The 16,047-nt window shown below is 60.1% G+C and overlaps 1 protein-coding gene across 3 annotated transcripts in view; it reads left to right on the top strand.

Moving 5' to 3' along the window:
- Positions 1–290: 290 nt before the first annotated feature.
- KDM4B (lysine demethylase 4B) overlaps positions 291–16,047 on the top strand; it is a 125,565-nt gene continuing 109,808 nt past the window's right edge. For all 3 annotated transcript variants that reach the window (XM_039247596.1, XM_039247594.1, XM_039247595.1), the window contains exon 1: positions 291–372. The gene's annotated coding sequence lies outside the window, so the exon portion shown is untranslated. The remainder of the gene's footprint in view (positions 373–16,047) is intronic.

Genomic DNA, 16,047 nt, shown 5'->3' with positions numbered 1-16,047 from the left:
GAGCCGGTCAGCGGGCACGTGGGTGGGCGCTGCGTGTCCCGGCCGGCAAGCCAATGGGGAGGCGAGACCAGAGCCTGCGCCCGCCCAATCGAGGCGCGCGGGGGGCGGGTCGTGCGATGTTGATGGGCCCGGCGGAGGGGAGGGGCGGAGCTGTCAGCGCCAGCCAATGGGCGCGCGGGCGTGGGCTCGGGGACCAATGGCAGCCAGGGCGGAGCTGGCGCGCGGCCTCATAAGCCCCGCCCGGGGCGCTCGCGGAGGGCTCGGCTGCCAGCGACCGAGCGGGGCCCGGCCCGAGCGGGGCCTGGGGGTGCGACGCCGAGGGCGGGGGAGCGCGCGCCGCTGCTCCGGACCGGGCCGCGCGCGCCGCCTCAGGTGAGCCCGCGGGGAGGCGGCCGCCGCGTCCGAGCTCGGGCCCCGCCGCCGCCGCCGCCGCCGCCCCCGCGCCGCGCCCCGGGCTGCGGGCGGGCGCCCGGGACTCGAGGCCCAGGCCTCGGGCGCGGCCTGCTCGAGCCGCGGCCGCCGCGCTTTGTCCCGGCCCGCGAGGCGGTTGGGGGCGTTAACCGCCCGGCCCGTGGCGGGGGGGTGGGCGCCCGGCGGGGCCTCGGGCGGGGGCGGCTGCGGCCGGACAATGGCGGGCCCGGGGGCGGGGAGGCGGGGGCGTCCGGGCCGGGGCCGGGGGCGCGCGGGGGCTGGGCCGGGGCGTCCCTGCCGGCCCTGCACAAAAGATGACAGCGTGGGTGGCCCGGCCCGGCCCTGCCCGGCTGGGCCCCTCTTTATTATTCGCAACAATCCTGATAATTAAACAAAATGAGGAGAGAGGCACAGACGGAGAGCTCGCGAGCGCCGGCGATCCCAGGCCCCGGCCAGCGCCCGCCTGCGCGTCCGCCGCTCTGCGCGCCCCGCTGGGGCCGCCGGGGCGCTGCCCGGTGGCGGCCCCCGCGGAGGCCGCCGCTGCCCCCCGCCCCCGCCCCGGGGCAGCCCGCCGCGCCGTCGCGGCTTCCACGCTTGCCCCCGAAGAGAAGCGTGCAGTCGGGATTTTTTAAATTAAAAACCGTATCCACTTGGTATGCACCTCGCAGCTTGCGGACGCGTCCCCCTCAGGGCCTCCCCCTCCGAGCCGCGTCGCCACCCCGAAGACCCCCCCCCCTTCTCTGTAGAAATAGATTGTGGAGTCGCTCCCGCGGCGACCCCGTCGGGCCGTCCCATCTCGTCCCTTCCCGGTGGGAGCTGGGGCACGGATGCATTCTGAAAGGGACCTGCCCCGGGAATGTGCGAGGGCCTGGGTGTGTGCCCGGTGGGCGCGGTGACACCCGGTGCGTTGGTAGTTCGTGTCCACCTGGGCGCGGTGGAAGGCTTTACACGGGATTGTGGCACCCCCCCACTCCCACCCCCCGGGGGTGCGGGAGGCCTGGACCGGGCTTTGGTGTGTCCCAGCTGTTTGGTTGCGGGAGGACGCTTTTGTGTTCCTAATTCGGGCGCACCTGGGGAACTGTTTGCCGAGTTAGGAAACTAGGGAGAAGGTGGCCGTGTTCCATGGAATGCAGTGAGGCTGTAACATGTGCGGAGTGTGTTCTTTTCCGTGTGTTTCTGTCAATGGCATTTATTCAGCCAGTGCCCTTGGGTCCCATTGGGTGCTGGCTCTGTCTTGGGGTCCCAGGATGCTGGGCTGCATTTAAGGCTGGGGGCCCTGCCTCAACAGCGTTTACGGGGCTGTCTCCAGGCTGGAGAAAGCCGTGAAAACGGGTTCATTAGATCACTCTCTGGGCTTTTATCGCCGCCATCCGAGAGGTAATGACTCCCCTAATTCTCAAATAATAGCTTCCGTATGAGGCTCAGGAGGGTCTGTCAACTTGCTGGGCAGCCTTTTCTCGCCACCTCTGGGAGAGCCGACGGCCTCTCTCCTCTCTGCAGTTTGTTTTCTGGAACCTCAAGGACAGAGTGGGAACGTCTCGCACTCAACTTGTGATCATCTGAGTCGAGGGTTTCGGAAACTCGCTGGCCCTCTTTCCGTGTTTCTGATTGGATGCTTGGCCACCCCCCGGCGTTCCTCCGCTTGTGCTGGGGGCCCCGCTAGGCGGCCGGCCCTGCTCTGGGGGACGTCACCGCCCAGGTGTCGCGGCGGCTGCATGCGGGCGCTGTGTCCGTCCCCGCCCGTGCGCTGTGTGTGTAGTTGTTGGCTTGAAATAGATCTACGTGGGGGTCTCTGTACAGTTGGTTTCCTCGCGTTTTCTGATCTTTCCTCTTTGTGGGTGGGCTGCTAAGGAGACGTTGAGTACTGGAGTTGAAAGGTGCTGCTGATGGGTCACTTAGGACCCGCCCGCCTTTGTTGTAGTTTCCCTGGGTCCCCGGGGCCGTCCAGCAGGGAGCTCTCTGGACTCTGGGGTGGTCAGCACCCGTCCCCACCCCCACCACGCCCCTTTCCCCGACCCTGTCCACTCTGTCCTTCTGCATCTCGTTTCGAGCCTTCTCTGCTGGTTTCTCGCCCCTGCCCTCCAGCGCCCCGCCCCCTGCCCGCCAGCGCCCCGCCCCCTGCCCCGGAGGGGCCCTGCCATCTGTTCTGGGGTCTATCTGACACCGGGGACAGCGGGCAGGTTATGGAGAATTCCTAACTTCAGGGGGTCTTGGTGTTAGTGGGAGAAGGGACAGGTGGGTGTCCTGGGGGGTGCAGCCCGCCATCCGGGGGGCCTGGGGCAGGGAGCAGGCAGGACCAGGGGATGTGTGGTGTTGGGCTGAGAGGCTCTGGCTCATGACCCTTTCTGGGTGGCTTTCTTCCTGGGATCTGGAAGTGTGCGTGGGTCAGAGCCATGTGACCTGTCACTTGCTCGAGAACAAAGTAGGGGGGGAGGGGTGGAGAGCAAATGAACTTCTGGCAGAGGGCACGACCGGAGGGCCCCTCAAACCCTCTTGGTCAGCACCGTGCCTCTCCCGCAGCCCCCTGGGTCCTGGTTCTGCTCCAGAGACTTGCCCCAGGGCTGCTCGTGGGGGTGGGGCCTCAGTGCCCGGCTCCTGCCTGCCTGGCCCTGGGCCTCTGCTTCTGGTCAAGGATGCTGGGCAGCAGAGGAGAGTGACAGACCCGAACTCCCTCTGACCTGCTGTTGTTGGCAGTCTCTGGACTCCTGTCCCCACTGAGGCTTCCAAGTCTGAGCGACCTGCGTTCACATCCCTCCTCTGGAGCAAGTCACTTCCCTTCTGTGGGCCTTGCATTTCTCATCTGTAAAATGGGTACAGTGAGAGCCCCTCCTAGGTCATTGTGGGGGTCAGAGGGGATGAGGAGCACTGAATGCTTTGTGTGGCGCCAGGAGCCCTGAGCTGGACGCGCTCGCGGGGGCTCCCTCTCCCTGTCTGCCTTTGATCGGGTTGTTCTCCATGGATCTGTCCTGGGCACTGTAGGGGGCTGAGCAGCATCCCTGGCTCCACCCATTTGATGCAAGGAGCTGCCCCCAGTGTGACAACCACAGATGTCCCCTGGGGTACACAGTCACCCTGAGCGAGAGCCTGTCACTTAACCTTGAACCCTGCACAAGCCTGATACTTGGTTATGACCCTGATCTGCCTCAAGTTCCGGTTTCCTTTGTCCCCTCCTCTCTTCCGTCCTTGAGTAGGGAGGGGCTTGTGTTTGCAAAGGGTGCTTGGCCATCCTCAGCCTGGCCTTCCGGGTCCTTCCCAGCCTGTGACTTTCACTCCAGGAGAGGTGCCCACCCACAGACTCCCCCATGCCACCCTACAGGCAGGGTGCAGGGGTCTTCCAGGGACCCTCACCAGCGCCCCTGGGCGCCCCGCCCAGGCTTCCACCTCTCCTGCCCCCCACCCAGCCCCCCACTGTGCCCTTCCCTGGCATTCTGCTTAACAGTTCTCTCTGAGTTGACTTGAAGGTGACTCACTTCATTAATCTCGCCTCCTCCTGAACAGAAATGTCCCCAAAGTTGTGGGTCTGTTAATATGCTAGTTCAGATATACACTGAAATGGATTTCACGATGATGTTAGAAAGGTTTGTGTCACGTCATTAGTAAGGCGTGGGTGCCCTGGCAAATTGGTTTTGTTGTTGGCTGAATTGGTTTTTGAGGGTCTTGTTGGTTAGAGATGTATCCCTGCTGGACTGTCAGTTTTCACTGCTGCTCCTTCAGGGAGCTTCTGGAAGCTTTAAGAATGGTCTTCCTCTCCTCAGAACCCCCCGGTAGCTTCCTGTTGTTCCTGGAAAAGCTTTGAGACCCTTTCCCGTGGCCTCCCTGCTCTGTCCTCTGTGGTCTGTCTGTTCTCCCTGCCCTCCCCCTTCTCATCCCCCTCCTGTGCCTGCTTCCTCAGTTGTAACCAGCTTCCCTCCTGCTCTTCCCTGTCCTGCTTCAGGGCCTTTGCACTTGCTGTTCCCACACTGTTCTAGCCAGCTGGCTCCTTGTCATTCAGGTCTCTGCTCAGAGGCCATCCCTGACCACATGGCCAAAACTCACCCTTCCGACCACCCTCTCTCCCCATCCTGCCTTTTCATCTTTGCATTTAGCGCTACTGTAAATACGTATTAATCTATTGATATATTTATTGTCTCATTCAGGAGGGCAGAAGCTCCTGTGAAGGGTTGGAGAGTAGACAGTTTTTGCTTTACAGGCTAGTCTCTGTCCCAGCTACTCCTGTCTGCCACTGTAGCACGGAAATATGGAAATAATTTTTTTAATGTGTATTTATTTTTGAGAGAGAAAGTGACAGAGACAGAGCATGGGGTGGGGGGAGGAGCAGAGGGAGAGGGAGACACAGAATCCGAAGCAGCTCCAGGCTCTGAGCTGTCAGCACAGAGCCCACGCGGGGCCCAAACTCACCAACCGTGAGATCATGACCTGAGCCGAAGTCGGACGCTCAACCAGTTGACTGAGCCACCCAGGTGCCCCCAAAAGCATGGAAATAAATGAGTGTGCCCGTTTTCCAATAAAACTTTACTCATGACCACAGAATTGTGAATTTCATATACTCTTCTCACGCGATGAACTATTTTTCTTCTTTTGATTTTTTTTTTCCCCTCACCTAATCGTTCAGAAGTGTCAAAACCATTGTTAGCTCGGAGGCTGTATAGAAACAGGCTGCGAGCTGGGTTTGAGCCGTGGGCCGTGGCCTGGGAGCCCCTGCGCCAGGGTGTGAGGTCGGCACTTAGACGTGACCTCTGTTTCAGCCGCCGCGTGTCTCCCTGGCCCATGGTGGGTGCTCGGTTAATGCGCCTTTGTCGAATGAATGAATTTCCATCTTTCTTACATCAAAGCATTCAGAGTTGGACTCTATATTAAAAAAAGGGTCTTGGATTCTTTCAAGGGAAACCAGCGCTGCAGGACATACAGAAAATGTCGCGATCCCATCCACCAAAACAACCCTAGTGAAGGAAGGGAAAAAAGTAGCCGTGAACAGGGGCAAATACTTTGCTATTTGCGATGCCCAACCTCCTCGTGCTCCCCCCTTTTGGACTGTACCCCAGAAAATTGGGCAGAAATAGTCTCAACAGATTGGGAAGGAGTCTTCTTGGCCTGACGAGTGTGCTTGGGGCTGGCAGAGGCCGAGGCTTTAAAAGGAAGATGTGTGAGGCGCCTGGGTGACGCGGTTAAGTGTCTGACTTCGGCTCAGGTCATGATCTCGTGGTTTGTGGGTTCGAGCCCCGCATCGGGCTCTGTGCTGACAGCTAACTCAGAGCCTGGAGCCTGCTTCGGATTCTGTGTCTCCCTCTCTCTCTGCCTCTCCCCTGCTCACGCAGTCTCTGTCTCTCAAAAATGAATAAATGTTACAAGAAAAAAAAAAAAAGGAAGACACATTTCCCAATTGCTTTGTTTTGTAAGCATCCGGCCCGTCGTCCTCTTTACCCACGGCAGCACCCGCGTGGGAAGGGACGGCGGTGTCCTGGGCAGTGGTTTTGTGTTTTTGTTTTTATTTTTATTAAAACATTTTTTCATGTTTGTTTTTGAGAGAGAGGCAGAGCATGAGTGGAGGAGGGGCAGAGAGAGAGGGAGACAGAGAACTTGAAGCAGCTCCAGGCTCCGAGCTGTCCGCCCCTCTGTGGTGTTTGAACTCACGAACCATGAGTTCTTGACCTGAGTCGAAGTCGAACGCTTAACCGACTGAGCCACCTAGGTGCCCTATGTTTTTGTTTTTTTAAGTTTTTATTTATTTTTGAGAGACAGAGCACGAGTGGGGGGAGAGGCAGAGAGGGGGACAGAGGATCCGGAGCAGGCTCCATGCTGACAGCAGACAGCCCGACGCGGGGCTCGAACTGTGCGATCATGACCTCCGACAGAGTTAGCTGGGTGACCGACTGAGCCCCCCAGGCGCCCTGGGAGGTGGTTCTTATCGTCGCCCAGCTGCAGGGTCTCCACGGGGACACGCTTGAGGAGAGGCTTTCGTGGGTGTGAACACTGAGCCTTGCGGGGCTAGTGGACAACGAGGTGGCCGCCAGACGGCATGTGTCGGTGCAGGACTGTGCGTGGCTGTGGTTTTTCCTGCCTTTCCCCTCGGCCGTGGTGGCTGGGCCCGCAGAGTGGCTGTCGTGTGGTTCTGGACCCGAGGGCGTCTTCAGTGTCTCCGATTTGGGACCTTCCCCGACTGTTCCGACTCGTCTCGTCGGGAGGCTGCGCCGTCCAGCTGCAGTCCTGCCTTCTGTGCTTGATGGAGATAAACAGTCCGGGGAGGGTTCCTCAGAGCTTCTTGGCTTTCCCCAGGTGCTTGTCCTTCTTTTTCTTTTCTTTCTTTGCCTCTCCGTCGCTCCCTTCTTTGATTCCATCCCCTCTTTTCTTGCCCTGCCTCCGTGGTTCCCGTGAATGCGAGGGCACCGATGGGCAGGATGCATGAAGGTGGCTGTGCCTTTTAGCAGCAGTCGGGCGCAGAGCCGTCCCGCGGCCCCGGGCTGTGAGTCTAGGGGGTGGAGGCCCCACGTGTGTTTGCTCAGTGGACAGAGCGAGCAGCCAGAAAGCCCCCCACCCCCGTGGGTCCCCAGGTACAGATCAGAACAAGAACTAGCCGGGGACTTGGCTCCGGTTGCCGACATGTGATCACAGTTCCGTGTCTCAGTTGAGCCAGCACAGCGAGCGGCGAAGAGGGGGTCTCTAGGTGGGGGGGTCCAGACTTGCGCCCCAGTTGATGGCACCTTCTGGAGAGATCGCTCTGGGCTCTGGGGAGAGGGAAGGTGGAGGGAAGCGAATCGGGTTTGGAGGAGCTGGTGGGGTTTTGCGCAGGAGGGGCGGGGGCTGCAGCCACCAGCGGGCGCAGTGACGGCCTGACGACAGCGGTGGGCCCGGACCCCTGGCCCCTGAGCGGGGTGCAGATGGGCTGCACGCCCCAGGGTTTGGGGGCCTCCCAGATGGTGGCCTGGGACCCGGCTGGTGTGGCCTCCATGTGGGTCCCCCGAGCGAGTGGGGGGACCCTGGCCGGGCAGCCTGACAGGAAGGTTCCGTCATTTCGCCGCTGGCCCCTTCAAATCCCCACGGCCCCCGCCCGCCACCGTTTCTGCTAAAATCTCACCCGTCACATTGGCCCTCGGTGCCGTGGGCTTCCTCGCCCAGGCTGGTGGCTGCAGGGACCTGATTACCTTGGTCACGAGCTCACAGGATGCTCGTGTCTCCCGTGCGTGTGAGTAAAGCCCCTGGAATTTAAACTCTCGGTTCGCTGCGTTATTCCAGCTCCTCCTCCAAGGCTAGCTCAGCTGACCCCCTTCTGGAAAAGGGGGCGTCCTGTCCTTGCTCCTTTCCTGGGGGCCAGCGTGTGGGAGCCACGGCGCCAGCGTGGCCCAGCACCCCGCCCCCCTCCCAGGGCAGTGTCGTTCGTTGAGACGCGGGCCACTCCGCGCAGGGAGCAGCCCCGCGGGGCCCCGCGGGCGGGAGGACTAGTGCTGGGCGGGCGCGCGGCCGGGGCTTGCTGGCCCCGAAGAGAAGAGAGCTGCGGGTGCAGCCGGCCCCCCGCGGGGCGAAGCTGCAGAAGCGAGCGCCACGGAAGGCTTCTCACCCGCGGCTCCCGGCCTGCTGACCACATGGCTCGCGTTCACGGTCCTGGCCAGGCCGTGGGAGCCCTGGCTGCGCCCGGGGGCGTCTGGCGGCGTCCGTTGAGCGCGACAGTACTGTCAGCCCTGCTTGTCCTCGGCCGGCTGCTCGTGGCGGCCGGCTGAGCAGCGGCTCCTGCCCGTGGGGGTCGTGGCCCACGGTGGAGGGCAGAGGGGCCGGGGGGCTGGGGGAGCCGAGCTGCCAAGATGACAGGGAAACCAGGCCAGGGAAGCTCAGGCCAGGGGCAGCGTATGCCGGCCTGGGTGGCGGCCAGGGAGATGACAGAGTCACCACGTGAGCCGAGCCTTGTCTTCACGGGCAGTGCTGGCAGGCAGGGGAAGAGCGGCGTGGGGACCGTGGCCTGGGGGACCTGAAGGGGGTAGAGCCCTGGGAGGGGAGGCAGTGAAACCTGTCTCTCAGGTGTCTTTTTTTTTTTTTTTTAATTTTCTTAGTGTTTATTTGTGAGAGAGAGAGAGAGAGCAAGCGCAAGCATGGGGAAGGGTCAGAGAGAGGGGGAGACACAGAATCTGAAACAGGCTCCAGGCTCTGAGCTGTCAGCATAGAGCCCGACGCGGGGCTCGAACCCACGAGCTGTGAGATCTGACCTGAGCCGAAGTCAGACACTAACCGACCGAGCCCCCCAGGTCCTAACTCTTGTGTCTTTGCCCAGAAGTCCAAGGGGCTAAGAGACGGGGGTGGGGGCATCAGCTCTGCCCTCAAGGATCTTAGAGTCTTAAGACCAAAGCCATTCAGGTCACCAGGGAGGGCCCAGGACAGCCGCCCAGCGACTGGCTCTGGTGTGATGACCAGACCCCAAATTTTCTAGAGCAGCCCCTCCTAAAGTACTCCTGCCTTGTTGTGTGTTTTTTAAAATATGTAATAAATACACATATGTGAATTTTAAGTAAACTCTGCCCAACGTGGGGCTCGAACTCAGGACCCCAAGACCTAAGAGTTGCATGTTGTACCTGTTGAGCCAGCCAGGTGCCCCTTAAATATATTTTTACGGAGCTATTCACATACCATTAACATTTCCCCTTTTCAGTGGACAGTTCGTTGGCTTTTAGAACATTTATAGAGCCGTGTGTCCGTCACAACCATCAAATTCCAGAACGTTCTCATCAGCTCTAAAGGAAACTGTGCCTGTTACATAGTCACTCTCCCCACCTCCCAGCCCCCTGGGCAGCCACTAACCCCCTCCTGTCTGGATGCTCCCCTTCTGAACATTTTTCATAAATGGAATCACACAAAACGTGGCCTTTTGCGTCTGGTTCTCTCACTGAGCATCTATGTGGGGAAGCCTGGCCTGTGGGTTTGGGGATAGGTTTTGAAGATGAGAGAGTTCTAGTACATCAGGCGTGATAACCCGGTGCATCGGGAGGAGGTGCTCAGGCAGTTCGCGCGCACGGTTCCGGACCACAGTGTTCAGTGCTGAGTCCTCACCTGTCTGCCTTCCTCCTCCAGCCCAGGCTGGCCCAGGGGGTCCCCTGTGGGACCTTCTGGCGCAGAGCAGGGCCTCCCCAGGTCTGCGTGGAGCCGCGGGGCCCTGGCCCCACCACCCCGGCTTCTCCATATCCCATGTTCCGTAGGACCACCTCCTGGTCGGTGGGACTGGGACCTCCCTGCCTGGCGTCCACCATGGCCTGAGTCAGAACGGGGTGTTCTGATTCCTGCTGGCCTGTGTGGCCCTGCATAGTCCAGTGCCTGAGTGGGCCTGCTCCAAAGCTTCGTTTGTTTATTCTTTAAATGTTTATTTATTTATTTCTGAGAGACAGAGACAGAGCACAAGCTGGGGAGGGGCAGAGAGAGCGGGAGACAGAATCGGAAGCAGGCTCCAGGCTCTGAGCTGTCAGCACAGAGCCTGATGTGGGGCTCGGACCCACAACCTGCGAGATCATGATGTGAGCCCAAGTTGGACGCTTTACCGACTGAGCCCCCAGGCGCCCCCCGGCCAGTGGCTTTTCAAAGGGAGCTGCCTCCTGGGGCCGCTTCCCTTTCCTGGGCTGCCTGACCCCAGCCTTCCGGGCCAGTGAGTGTCTCTTAGACGGCAGTGACTGGGTTCGCGGTGTCCCCATAGCCCTCCCAGCGCCCCGGGGAGCCCACCAGCTCTGGAGTTGCAAGTAGGCCACGGCTCCTGCCCCATGTGGTGAGTGGCGCCCTCTCGCCGCCGGGGGATTCAGGACACAGCTGGGCTCTCCAGGGGGCGAGGCCCAGGAGGGCTGAGCCCCGCCTCCCCCTGCACGCTAGGCCGGCGCCCTCCCTGTGGGCACAGGACACGTGGCCGTGTGTGGGTGACTCCGTCCCTCTGGCGGAGGATATGGATGAGCCGGGGTGTCCCCAGTGCAGCGCACGTGGGAAGACACCCCACGGGTCCACGCGAATGTCTGGTGACACAGTTGGTCCCCTGCCTCGTGCTGTACACAGAAACTAACAAAATTAATGTGATTAATGTATTTTCATTGATCTTATCGTCCCCCAAATGTTAACGTTTCAACGTGTAATCGCAATCCAAACAGTCCCCGAGTTATTTTACGCTCCTTTGGTTTCTGTGTTGTTGGGACTGAGTCTCCCACGTGCTTTGTGTATTTCACACTCAGGCCGGTTCCTGGGGAGACCCCAGTCCCTGGGTGAGCCGAGCCAGCCGTGGGGGTGCCTGGCGCGTAGCGGAGACTGACCCCTTCCGCCCTCCTCCCGTTCCTGCCCACCTTCCCCGGCCATCAGAATTTCTGGAGCTTTCTGCCTCTAGCTGGAGAGACCAGACAGATCCAACACAGACCGGCTCTGGCCACTGAGTGGGGAGAGGGGAGGGCATTGGTCTTCTGCGGGCAGGGTGCCGCCAAGGGAGAGCCCTTGGGGGCGGGGGTTGCGGTCCCGGGGAGGTCCTGCGCCTTTCATGGAGGTAGGAATCAAGCCAGCATTTGGAGGAGGAGGCGGAGGAGGACGTCAGGACAGCCTGCCTCCGGAGGGCGGGGGCTGACCCCTGGAGGGCCCTGTTCTGGGGTGCTCGGGGGAAGTAGAAGAAGCTGAGGTCCCCAGCCTGCAGTGCTGGCCCTCACTCTGGGGTGTCGGGCTCTGGGGTCCCCATCCCGCCCGTGCACCTTGTGATGCTGTCCCTCATCTTTGACGGGAGTGTAGAGCCTCGTTCTAGCTGGGAAGGCTGACGAAGCCCGGATGAGTCCTGGAGCCTGAGCCCGGGGCAGTGCCTTTGTGGCAGGGATGCTGGCCGCGCCAGGGGGGCTGTGAACTTAGAGCTCAAGACGTTTCTGGGAAGGAGCTGCGGGAACTTGGGAATGCTTCTTGGGCCGTGGGAAAACCCGTGACACAGACTCGCTTACAAGTAGAGCTTGGAAATAGCATCCCCGAGCTGCAGCCGGTCTTAAACGGCCTGAGGTCTCCAGGCAGGATGGTGGAGGGGGGAGGATGGCTGGGGGCTTGTTCCCCACGCACCTGACCTCTACCTGTTTTAGGTCTGTGTCTTTCTCTCCAAAGTGGGGATGACCATGAAAGTCTCCGCCTCCAGGGAGCTGAGATGAACAGAGTCCATACATGAGAATCCGTTAAGGAAATAGTTCCCACCGGGGGCAACTGGCTCCCAGGGGACACTGGGTGGCACCTGGTGACATCCGTAGTCATCGTGAGTGGGGGTGCTTTTGGCATCCGGGATTCTGCTCGGTGTCCCATGGTGCCGAGGACGGCCCCAGACGTCCTGATTTCAGGCACACCCGGCACAGGGAGAGCCTGCAGGCGATCACAATGACAGATGTTGCCCAGGCTTCCGCTTCCGCCTTTCCTTGCTGTGAATCAAGGTGTTGAACAGCAGTTTCTTTTTTTAAATGTTTGTTTATTTTCGAGAGAGAGACAGAGGCAGATTGTGAGTGGGGGAGGGGCAGAGATAGGGGGAGACACAGAATCTGAAACAGGCTCCAGGCTCTGAGCTGTCAGCACAGAGCCCGACACAGGGCTTGAACCCACGAACCCTGAGATCATGACCTGAGCTGAAGTCGAACGCCTAACCGACTGAGCCACCCAGGTGCCCCTGGTACAGGGGTATCTAAAACCACTTTCCATTCCAGAATAGCCTGTGGTTTTTACACCTCTGTTCTGTATTTGTGCTGGGAAGGAAGTTAAGAAACAATCGAGGTTATTAGAAGGCACCTTGAAAATCAGTTTGTTCTTTCTCCCTCTGGAGCCTCTCTGTTTGAATGGGGCAGGTGGGAGGGCTTGGCCGGGGAGTCACAGACCAGGAAGCATGGGTGCTCTTCCCCGGGGAGGCTGGGCCCGAGGCAGCCAGGCCAGAACTCGGAGTCCTGTGGCCTTGTCCGCATGCCCTGTTGGGTTTTCTCCTCCAGTGAACTTGGGGTTTTATGAACTTGGAGCCGCTCAGGCCCGCAGGAGGGAGGCGGGGGGAGGCTCGGGGTGAGCCGGTGGGTTTTGCAGATGGGCTCTGAGTGTGAAAAGTTCTTGGCTAGATTTTTGTGGCCCTCGGCTGTCCTGGCCAGGCACCGGCGTCCTTGGTGCGGCCGCTGTGACACCGGGTACCAGGAGCTGCTGCCTCAGGGTTCCAAGCACCTGCTCCTAGAAGCCCCAGCTCTCCCTGTATTAATTAACTTGGCCTTTAGCCAAAAGAAGGTCTGGAAGCTTTGGGGTCAGCCGAGTCACAATGGCTGTTCCCCTAACAAGCCTCCTGGAGGGGCTCTTTATTTCCACCGCAGTGGACCCTCGCCGTATAAAAATCGGCCGCGCCAGTGACACAAAACCAAAACGGGAAAGGGCCTCTGTAGTTCCTGTGAGCGTGTGATGTGTGCGTTCAGTCAGCATGGACGTGGCCAGGGTCCCTCTGTGTGCTCCTGGGGTCCGGCGGTCGGCTTGGGGATTATAGGACGTTCTCCTCACCCTGAGGGCTGATGGAGTAGCTGGGGAGGCGGGGATCCTTGGTGGGGACCGGCCACGTGGCCCTGCGACCCACAGGCAGGGGCCCTGTCACACAGGCCGGTTGCTGGGAGGCCCGGAGCTCAGCGTGGTCAGGATGTGGGCCTAGGGCCTGGTCCCCAGCACCGGGGAGACGTGAGGTTGGAGGGTGCGCTCAGGGCATGGGGCTGCCCCAGGCCCTTGGTGCTGCTCGGGTGACCTGGGCCTGACAGAGCCCCGTACTCCCCTCGCCGGTGACGGCATCCACTCCGCCCCCCCCAGGCCAGATCTGTTTCTGAGAACTCAGACTGGGACTGCGGTAAACGGGGGGGCCCTGCCAGGGGTTCTCCAGAAACTGCCAGAACTCTCCGTTCTTTGCCTCCATGGGTCTGCATTCAGGATTCCCACCCTGGACGTGGAATAGCCCCCCAACATAGAAGACAGGCTCCCCGGCTGTGACTGGTCCCCCGAGGTGCACGCCGCCTTGCTGGCTGTCTGGTGAGGCTGGCCCGGGGCAGTGGTGACCGTGGGACCTGAGGAGGGGGAGGCTGGGCAGGGCTCTGGAGCTGCCCCCACGTAGTCCGGGCGGTCGGGAAGACCTCTCCAGGGGAGTTTTGGGGGGGATCGGCATCTTGTCCTCACAACTGGGTTTGAGTCTAGAGCCAGCAGCGAGAATGGGACCCCAGCTCCCAGACCTGCTCTGCCGCTGACCAGGGGTGAACAGCACAGCCTCTCTGGGCCGCGGCAGCCACACGTGCTCTCCTCCCGAGGTGACATCCATTAACAGGTGCTCGGGGGCGCCTGAGGGGCTCAGTCCGTTAAGCGTCCAACTCTTGGTTTCGGCTCAGGTCATGATCTCGCGGTCGTGGGTTCGAGGCCCGCATCGGGCTGTGTGCTGCTGGCGCAGGGCCTGCTTGCTATTCTCCTTCTGCCCTCTCCCTCTCTCTCCCCAGCTTGCTTTCTCGCTCTCAAAAATAAATAAATAATCATTAAAAAAAAAAAAAGTACTCAGCACAGGGACTCCTACCCCTGGCCCCCAAATATGAGCTGCGGTGTTTACGACCAGCAGACTCTAGCAGCCCCCACTTTGTAGAAGGAAGCAGAGGCTCAGCCTCTGGGAGCCGTCTCCAAGACATCTCCAAGCTTACCGTGCCAGGCGAGGGGCTGGGCAGCCAGGAGGGAACAAACGGCCCCTGCGTGCCAAAGTGAGGGAGCGATGTGACTGGGAAATACAGGCATGGAAAGGAATCCTCTCCCAGGAGGTGACACTTGGGCAGAGATCTGAATGACTGGAAGGTGCCAGCCCTGGGGACATCTGGAACAAGAAGTCCCAAGTGGAAGAACAAATAGTATGTGCAAAGGTCCTGAGGCGGAAATGAGCTTGGCATGTTTGAGGACTGGAAGGCATCCCGTGTAGCTGGGACATGATGAGCTGGCGGGACAGCAGTAAGCCCTGGGGTTCGCGGAGGCCCGAACGAGAGTCCTGTCACTTAGGCTGCAGCGAACCAGACGCCGTTCCAGGCAGCGAGAGGCCTGGGGAGGTGATGATGAAATCAGAGATCGGTGTGTTTTCAGAGACCCCTTTGGTGGCAGTCGGGGGTACAAGCTGGTGTGGGAGGGGGGCGGATCTCCAGCCGTCATCCAGGCCAGTCATGACAGTGGCTCAGAAGAAGGTGGTCTGGGCTGGCGGCATGGAGGACTGGTCTTGCGGGATGGTGTGTGTGGGAAAGAGGAACCAGGTTGACTCCCAGGTTGGAACAGCTCCGTTTCAAACCCGGCCTCCACCATCCCTCCCAGCTGTGTGACCTTGGGCATGTCACTCAACCTCTCTGGGCCTCCTCGTCCTTCTTGGTGAGAGGTGACGTAAGGGTAACTACCTGAGAGGATTGTTGTGGTTGGAAGTTGGTACATGGAGCTATTGGCCGGGGTCTCCACAGGGGGCCTGTCTCTGTTTGGATGCTGGGCCCCATGTGCACGGCTCTGGGGACACTTCTCGCTTCTCCCTGGACGGCCGGGCAAGGCGGGGCCATGTGATCTCGCCCTGTTGGTTGTATCAGCCAGGCTTCCTTTCCTTTCCTGTTCTCTTTTTCTTTGTTTTGGTTTATGTATTTGTTCGGAACGCGGAGGGGCAGAGAGAGAGAGGGAGAGAGGATCCCAAGCAGGCTCCATGCTGTCAGTGCAGGGCCCGATGCTAGGCCTGAACTCACAAACCGTGAGATCATGACCTCCAAAACCAAGAGCCGGATGCTTGACTTACCGAGCCCCCCAGGTGCCCCTGTTGACCCCCCTTTCAATTTTCTTTTAGAAAGAGTGGGGACCTTGGTGTAAGAGCAAGGACATGGGGCCTTCGAAACGGAGAAACGTCCTGCAGAAGGCACGTCTCCTAAGGCTTTGCAAAAATTCCCTCATCTCGAGCCGGTCAGGTTTCCGCTCTGGAATGAGGGTTTGTGGGCGGGGGGGCCAGTCCCCGCGGGACGCGTTGCCTTGGCTGGAGGAGAAATTCTATGGGAAGCGAGATGCTGGCGCCGGGCAGGCCTCATTTTAGAGACTGTGCGTCGCAGGCAGGTCTCAGATGCTGTTTGCACTGCTGTCATCATTCCAGGTGGCGCTTGGACTGTCCCCTGTCTCGTTAGGGTCTGTGTTGTGAAAGCACTCGGGCAGCCCTGGTCGCCTCTTGGGCTGTTGTTTCAAGGAGCACAGGAGACCAGAGGGCCTGCAGTCTTGATGGAAACGTTTGAGGGGGGGTCAGTCCGGGGGGAGAAGGTCCCCGTTGGTGGCCATTCTTGTGTTGCTTTCACTTATTCATTTCTTTAATGCTGTTTATTATGGAGAATTTGAGCGCATGCAGAGGTAGACGGAATAGGATGCAGAACCTGTATGTTCCTATCACCCAGCCCCAAAGATCAGTCCGTGTGACCGTCTACCTTTCTGTCCCCACATCCATGGTGACATGTCCCCTGTGTTATTTTTTTAAACTTATTTTTCAAGAATTGCAGACTTCCAAGAAGTTGCAAAAATAGTACAAAGAGGTCCCGTGTGCGCCTCCCCCGCCTCCCCCCCCCCCCCGTGGTGACATTTTACATAACCAGAGTCCATTGTCAAGACTAGGAAATTGACATTGGCACAATACGTTGGCGGCCT

Source organism: Hyaena hyaena, unplaced genomic scaffold, assembly GCF_003009895.1.
Source record: "Hyaena hyaena isolate Hyena2069 unplaced genomic scaffold, ASM300989v1 scaffold_296, whole genome shotgun sequence".
In the NCBI taxonomy this organism is placed as follows: Eukaryota; Metazoa; Chordata; class Mammalia; order Carnivora; family Hyaenidae; genus Hyaena; species Hyaena hyaena.
This window is presented reverse-complemented; position numbering and strand designations above follow the sequence as displayed.